The following is a 9,086-nucleotide window of genomic DNA, read 5'->3' on the forward strand; positions in this document are numbered from 1 at the left end:
GGACCACAACCTTCTACCAAAGGCTTGTAGAGATATCTGGTGTGGATGCAGAAGCAGGTACAGCAAAGCCCACAAAGGCAGATGCTACAAAATCATCAAGAGCATGAGCTGAAAGTGCAAATTGCTGGGGTTTTTTATGCTGCAACTTCCCCCTTCAGCCCTGCAGCTTTCATTGCAAAACAGCAGTAGAGGAGGTAGCCCTTGGTCCTGCTCAAGGACTGATTCTTTTCTCCTGCATCCTCTTCAACCTCGTCTGCCAAGTTTCTTGAGGCAGTCTGAGGTCATTTTCCCATCTGAAAAATTACTGCTAAAGACCAACCCCCTCAATTTGTTCCAGGACTTGAGGGGTGAGAAGGAATTCTTTCTTGCCATAAAGATATTTAAGCAGAAACTCTGCTGGCAGGAATGTATGGATTTTCTGGCCCTATCTGCATTTAGACACATTCTGTTACACAGGATGATGCAATCCTTGTCTATCCCAAAAGAAGCACAAAGTAAGAAATTCCCTCTTTTTTTTTATGGTTTGAGATGCTTTTCTCAGAGACCACAACTTATTCTATGTGTTTGTTGTTACCACTACTTATGTTCCCTTAGAAATAAAATCCAAAGAATCTTAATAAGAAGAAATAAATACCATTATTTCTGCTCTTAAATGAATAAGTATCATTAAATCCCTCTTATTATCAGTCCTATTAGTGTTGCAGCTTGGAAGGTCCATTTTCTTGCAGAAAGCGGGGTGAGATATTCTTTCAACAAATCCCCAAAACTAATAATCTCTGGAATCATCTGGAAGTATCACAGTAAAAACCAGACTCACCCTCATTAATTTTTACACTACAAGCAAAGGTTTGCCAAATGTCTTGAGAACTCACATCAAACCCAATGGCTGTTGGTCACTCCAGCTGTTGGAGCAACCACTTTCCCTACTAAGTCCCAAGTTTATACCCATGAATTTTGTCCATCGCTAGAATTTACAGATGGCTTGGTTGCCTGGGGGCAGGGAGTAACACTTCCACACACAGTCATTTCTGCTTTGTTAAATTATTTGGCAGCTACGCTTCACATTAACAGATGCTTTTGCAAATACCCAAAAGTTGGTAGCACTTCCAAGATGGTATCCAAAATTAATCCCACAGTAGAAGACAATATATGATCCTCAAAATACCTCACATTATTTTTAGTAAACACTGTCTTGACCCCTGCTCAGTGTAAATCACTAGAGGAATTTATCCTAAGTACCCCTAGATCTCATAACAAATCCCTGCTGCTTTAACAGGGTCAGGCTCTTCCTTCCTGGATGGACAAACTTTGTATTGCAGGAGTGTGTGCAATGTTGTTTTCCACCGCCACAGATATTCTCCTCACTTTGCTAGATTGGCATTGTTTCTTACAACCAAATGAAACTAGACCCCCACTGATGACTGAACTTCAAGGGGGGATTTCACACTGAAAAAGAACTGGAGAAAAAAATCCCCTGTCCCTCACTGTCTAGTGTGACAGACAGACAGGCAGGATTTCCTTGATGCTCTTTTTCCAAGGAAGGTTTGGAGCACTAGGAGAGGCTCCAGAGGCAGCTCTGCAAAGCCCAATCCCCAAAATATACATTTTCACAAAACAAACCCCAACTAACCAAACTTTCCAGGAAAAAAACTTACTATTTCAGATACTGCTACAGAGAGGTACCTGTAGAAATATTAGAAGGAGCTACCACTAATCTGTTAATCACTGCTATTAATAATTAATTTGTCCCTCTGTGGCTCTTTTTGTCCACAGTCATATCAAAGGACTAAAGGACACCAAGATCAGCTAAGCATCACTGTGTCTCTCCTACCGATGGGGCCAGAGCAGTTTGAGAGATCTGGAACTTGGCACCGGGATAAAGCAGTAACTTGCCAGAGATATTAAACTCTGGAATCAGTGCCAGAAGCAGAAGCCAAACAAAGCCTGCACTGGAATCAATTTTCAGGCTTTTTTCGGATGGTTCTGTTTCACTTATTTTTTAAAACAAATATGTATTTGAGGAGCTGTGTTCATTATGGTGGTTTACTTAACCAGAGGCAAAGCTCTGCCCATGGGTAATTATATTTGGGTGTCCCTTCGGAGCCTCTGCTGTGTGGCAGACTTCACCCATGGAGCGTTCAAATACAAACACTGGAACAAGATCATTTTTCTGAGATCCTGTTTATTTTTGAGAAATGCTCCTGATTGAGATGGAAAATGCTCTTCCATCACCCCTAAGGCCAAGAGTCCCTTCTTTTTCATGCTGGCCCCTGTTATAGACTGCCCCCCCAAACTCCAATAAATCAGTTAACACACCTATTTTTCATAATACATCCAGCTGCCTTACAAAAAGCCAATGAATTATTCTTGGTTTTAGTGCAACTGCTAAAAATATTTCAAAGTGAAAAGGAATTGACCCAACCTACTGTGCACATTATTTATTCAGAGGTAGTACAAAAACGAGTCCCTGATGTTACTAAAACAAATCCTAATAAGTACAGAGAGCATCAATTACAGGCTTCCCTTTATAGTCCTATATATCTCTTTCCCTTTCTGGAGATAGTATCACATGTGAGGGGGCACTGTGTTGGCTTTCAAATCTATTGAGCTTTCATAATTATAACCTCCATTTTAACCTCTTTTATAGGACACACTATACCATTTCACGTTATGTTCCTTGAATCCCAACCAACCCTAGGAGAAAGTGGCTTTAAAGCTCGATTCTGATAAGATGTGCATAAAATGGGAAATATTAAGCATTCACAATCTTATGCATACACTATATCAGGGTGCCAAGCACAAGGAAGAGCAAAGCAAAATAGATCTTGTGAGCTTCACTTGGACTTTTGCTTTTAGCTCAGTAAATATTCAGCATGCACATAACCTGACATAATGGAACCAGGGAAATATTAACTGCAGTGAAATAGCTGGATTTTTTTTTTGTCAAGTCTGTATGGAATGTCCTTCTATTTAATCAAAAAGCTTGGAATGATTCCTAATCTATCATAAAAAATTTTAAGGACATGATTAATTCCATTGTTTAAATGCTGTTTTATTGCCATAAGAAACTCTCATAAATGATCCCACACCTTTCCCTGTGATCATTTCCTTTTAAAGTAATATACTAATTAATTTCAATTAAATATATGTAAAAGAAGATATATTTTGAAAAATGCTTCTCCCTTGCCGCTTGCTAATATAGTGAAAAAGTGTAAACCTTGGAACATTTAGCATAGAAAATATTAATTTTTGGTAATTTCTCAAGGGGACAATTTATTAAATGAAAGGCTTTTAACATTAGCTAAAAGCAGCCCTGTAAATCATGGGTGTCATCAAACTGCTTCATCACTTCATTAATTTAAAAGATTATTATATGCGTAACTGACATAATTTTGAACAATGTTACATGGTTAATTTATTAATGTAGAAAAGCAGAAATGACATGCTGAATTGATTTATTATTATAATTGTATAATTTTAGGACTTTTCTCTGTGACTTTTACCAACAGAACAAATGATTCCAGGTGAAATTGTGCCATTATTTAATTTCTTTGTTCTTTATTTTTTGAGGCAGGGCTACTCACTGATGTCTGCAAGGAGTTAAGAAGAGGAGGTATAGCATGGCTCCTTAGTGTTTAAGAAGAAGCTGTTGAAAGACCTCCTTTACAACCATGTCATCTCGTGGTTTTTAATACATTTAAAGCACTTTTTACCCCTTTCAGTAATCAAAAAAGGTTTTGAAGTTACTGTAGTTATGTTAAAAATCTGATTCTGAGTAAGCTTCGTTAAAAGTGTGCATTCCTAAGGTTTTCATGTGCACAGAAAGATGATGGGTAGTGGAGTTTGCCCAGCTCCACTGCAGACCCCACAGCCCTGCATAGCCCAGCCACACAGTATTTTTGCTCATAATTATATTGGTGAGCAGTTAGTGCTGGCTTTGTGCCCACGATGAAAATATAATGCAATATCATTCCTCCATGGAAAGCACAGTTCAACTTGTCTTCAAAACCAGTACACCACATTTGGGACTTATTTTTAGATTGAAATGATGTGTGACTCTGGAACCCTGCAAAGCTGGTGGAACATTCCTTGTTTCAGCCCAAAGGTGCATGTGCAAAGGACAGGAGGCACCACTGGAACTGCTTTGCCTCAAAAATTAGGAATAAGGCTAAATCGGGATCTGACTAAATGGGGCCCCAGATCATCACTTGAGCACACACTTCGTGTGTTCCTTCATGAACATTCATAATTTGCATCCCTTTAGCAGAGCTTAAAATAGCCCAGCAATCCTGCCTGGCATCCCACGGCTCTGTGTCCCAGCACTGCAGTGCTGGCTTTCTCAGGCTGAATTGTCCAAACACATCACCAAACCCATAACCCAAGGTCATGGGTTTTGCCCATGTTTGGGCTGAATTCCTCAGCTCCATACTCATGCTGCATGGCTGCAGTTGTGTCTGAAGCCAAGTTGTGTGGGTGCCCAGGTGACTGGGAAACATTCTCACAGGGTGTTTACACCCTAAGAAACCTTATGTCACCTTCAGTAACACAAGCCTTGGTACAGGAAATCCTGTAAAGACTCACTGCAGATAGGTCATGTTTGGAGCAGCATTTATGTTGCATGGGGAGAGACTGGCAGGTGCCAAAAACTATGGCAAGAGTCAGGCAGAGTAACTCCAGCCTGGGCCATCTATGATGCCCTGGTTAGACCTCCAGTGCCCCCTCCCACTGGACACAGGTCCCCATGGGTCCATATAATCACTAGCATGGTACAGATGTCCCCAAACTTTGGGTCACCTCCAGCCTCGCTTAACACTAATGAGGAGATCTCTTAAAGTTTGTGTCACCTCCAGCCTCACCTAATGCTCATGTTAAGCAGCCAAACCAAGCCTTAGGGCTTTGATTACAACCTGAAAGGATCAGGAATGGAATGGATACACTAGCATCAAGGACAAATTGGTTTTGTTAAAACCCACCGTGTCAGCTGCATTGAGTTCCACTGTACTGGTGTAAGCCTGAGCTGTGGGCACCTGTCAAGCCAGGAGCATGGGGCTGGGAGTGGGGAAATGGGGGCTGCACGCTGTGATGCTCATGTGGGGTGTAAAAGCCTGGGCACGTCCCTAGACTCCTCTCTTTTGTTCATTTTGAGTTATCTTTAGATGACTAGACACCCAAGTCTGGCCTCTAGGAGGGCTATCTGAAGTGCCGATAATAAGGACAACAAAAAGCAGAGAATTTCACAGTGAATAAATTTAAAATACAAGTTAAAAACTGGACCATTCCAGAGCAGTGGTTAAGGTCCTCCATCATCAAATGGTGTCACAAGAGCATTCTGGGCAATTACTGACAATTTTTAAGAGAGTATTTTTCTTTCCCTGTAATCTTACATAATGCCTTTCATATGTAATACCTTGAGCATATGCAGTATGCAAAACACTCTACCAACTGTACACAGACAGAAATCATTTCACCATTAAGCACAGCCATAGCCAGGACTGCAGAATGGTGACCAGATGGTCTGAGCACAGCACAGGCTGCAAGACTAAAGAGCTGGGGAAAAATTTTAGCTGGGGCAAGCCCAGGCTCTTATGAAAAGCACCATGTGGTTTTTAATGTGCACAGAGTGAAGACAGGACCTCTGATTTTAAGATACTACCCCCCAAGATGTAAATTATCCAGAAAGGCATCCTTTATGCCATGAAGTTTCAGCCCATCACTCATGTATATTATTTCAGTGCTCACAAGTTATATAGGGCATATTATAAATCTCCAATTATCTCTGGCATGTGCACAGTTGACTTTTATTTCTGATGATGTTAATTTTTAATTTTTTTTTTCCTAAGGGTGGCACTAAGGACATGGGGAAACAATTTAGGAGATTAAAAAAAAAAAAAAAAAAGAGGAAAGATTTGAGCCAAATGCTTTCTTACAGGAAACATTTATTTGCACTTGAGTGTCTCATCTAACAAAGTTTCCCCATATTTTCCCACAACAGACAGGAACTTGTGTGCATTAGCATTTTAAGAAATGAATCCTAAAGACCAGCAAGTGTCAATATGCTGTCACAAGTGGGATTGATGGCTCTTAACAGAGCTCTTCTCACATGAGTGCAAATGACTGTCTTTCAGTTCATCACAGACATTTTGGTCAACACAAACTTTTCATATGTTCACATGGCCTTTAAAATCCTTAGAAAAGCAAAACAGAGGGGCTGGTCCTGTCTTAACACAATTAGTGGCAAAAGTTCTCTTTACCTGATGGAGAGAAAATGAGAGCCTAATTACGAGCAAATGGAATATTGTAATTTTCTGCAACCTGATCTTACAGATCACATCACAAACAGAGAGCTTAAAAGGTGAGCTAGAGGGAATTTATAGAGAACAACAAATTTAAAAAATAATTCAGACACTCTATGTGATCTTGACTGGAAATGTGCCGGGCAAAAAGAACTGGATTTGATCTGAATATTTAATGCTTCAAACATCTGCTAGCCTTATTACAAAATTGCACTTTGGTTGTCATAATTAACAACCCCATGATGCTGTTCTACATGTGATATTCACAAAATTAGAAAAAGATGGGATAATGGAAGCACTCAATTAATGTAATTTCTGGATGTTATATAGTAGTAGTGTGTGACTCTTAGCTTCTCCCTTCTCTCTTGACACAGAGGGATCCTGTTTTGTTTTGTTGGGTCTTTTAAAAGAAAGATATTTTAACCATAGTGACAGCTTAGTTACAAATTTTCTTTTAGTGCAGACTGCCACTGGTAATGTCAGCAGCTTGAAAATTAAGTAGTGCCCTCACGATGACTGAAAGAAACCTGAAAGCCTCTCCCACTCTCAAGCTTAAGAAGACAAATCCAGACATGCAATAAAGATGAGAACAACAGATTTCTTCTAACAGTGTAAAGCTGCAAGGTTCAGTGGCTGGGCTGAACCTTGGACAGAAGTCTCCTATGCCTATGCCCATTGGACAGAAGTCTCCTGGATTACAGTCACAGGCAGTAACTTAATTCAGATAATTAACCATCCATAAACGTCCCAACAAGAACATGTGCAAGGTCAATGACACAGTTCAGGGGTACTGTAGCCTGCCAGAAGTGGGGGAGAACAGGAGGGTAAAGAAAAAAAAAATTTTTTTGGTTTCAATTATGTTCCTGTCAGGACAGGGTAAACTCGGGAATACCAGGCATCTTTGGTGAAAAACAAAGTAACGACAAAGACCCATCAATATTGTCTCCCAACATTCCCTTCCTGCAACCACACTTACTAAATCAACCTTTTCAGACCAAAAATACTACAATCCAAAGAAACTTCTGACAGCTATTGGGTTTTGGACGCTCCCAAGACATCAGCACCTTCCCAGCTAAACCAGCCATGAAAAAGAGAAGTTCACAAGACACCAGTGCATTAGTTTTTCAACTTAAGTCTGGATGTGGTAGACATTCACCACTTCCCCACTGTTGGATTCTCCAGGTGCCATTTCCACCAGCACTGGAGACCTTTTGGCATCAGATCCAACTTCTCCCCAGCCCCTCCAGCAGAGCAGCCTGCACTCAGCCCCTCCAGCCCCAGGGAGGACTGGGTCTTCAGTGGAAGCAGAGGGTTGGCAAAAAAAGGAGGGGTTTGCTGTCCAGATGTTTCACTCCATGGCTGGCAAACACACTAATGATTCATGGACTTCCAGCTCCCAAACAAGGCAACTAAGCTGTGGAGAGCAACAGTGTCACAGTCGTAGATTTGGCTTGGCTTGGACTTAGTCACTGATGTCACACCTAATCCTACCACCAGTTTCCCTGCTTTCCTTAGTGGCAAGGTACTCACATCCTTTCCTCTTCATATTCATTCCTTGCTTTTACTACTCATCTTCTTCCTTTCTCTTTCCTTCTGCTTCCCTCTTTCCCTCTTTCCCACTTTCTCTTTTTTTCTCCTCTCATACTCTTTCCTCTTCTACCACGACCACTTTATTTTTCCTGAGTCAAAAAGTTAATGCAAAAATCTGACAGAAAAACCAAAAAGGCGAGCTATTTAGACTGATCTTAAAAAGACACACCTCTGGATAGAGAAGTCACATCCCTGAATTCCAAAATTTACCAAGTGGGAGATAATTTGGGGGAAGTATCCCTGTATGAGGCTCTTGCTCTTACATTCCTTCCAGATGTTGTGGGTCCCCGTAGCAGATGAGACACTGGGTTAGATTTTTAGTTTTGAACCCGTATGGCTTTTCTTATGTTCCTTTTTGAACCTAGGAATCAGATATTAGCCTCTTTATAGTGGGAAAGCTCTCTGTAGTGAACCATATGAAATTGAGATGAGTGTTGTCCCTGAGGAATCATCCACACCATCTGTTGGAGACAGGATTATGTTTCCTTAAACCCAACCTTTACAGATGTGTCTCCTACAGCGGTGATTCCACATAGTTACTGAATATTCTGCTCCAGTGCTTAACTGTTTTTGGTATGAGGAAGTTCAGTAATATCTCATCTAAATCTCCTTTACTGCATATTAAGCTGATTATTTCTAATCCTTCCCTTAAAAGATGTGGACTAAATTCTCATTGCCCTCTCCTTTCTACTAACCTTGCACAGAGCAGAACACTGTCACCACTCTCTTGCTAGCTTAAAAGAATCACATACTATCAACTTTTCTGGTAATTTCATCCCGATATTATGGAAAGCTTAAATCTTCTTCTCTCCAGAGCAAGCTGTGCTCTTTCTGCCTCTGCAAGAGGCAATAGGGCAGGCTCTGAATTGTCTGAGAGAAAATGGCAGAGTCCATAAAGCAGGCAGGATGCCCAGAGAAGATTTATGGCCAAGGCACTCAGGAGCTATGTTGTCTGAGTGTTTCTCTTGGAAAGCTCTGCTCTCGGGGGCACAGACAGCCCTTACCCTGCCCCACTGGCAGCAGGGCTGCAGTTCCTCTGCTGTTCCTCCAGCAGGGTATGGATGGGTAATTAGCCTTTTTCAGGAGGAGTGCTGGAGACTACTAGAGGCAGAAGGGAAAACAAACATAAAATAAAATCCAGGCAAGAGGGTAATATATCCATCATCAAAGCCGACATACTGCACTGTGAATCCTTTGAGTAGC

This window comes from Agelaius phoeniceus, chromosome 3 (genome assembly GCF_051311805.1).
Source record: "Agelaius phoeniceus isolate bAgePho1 chromosome 3, bAgePho1.hap1, whole genome shotgun sequence".
Lineage (NCBI taxonomy): Eukaryota > Metazoa > Chordata > Aves > Passeriformes > Icteridae > Agelaius > Agelaius phoeniceus.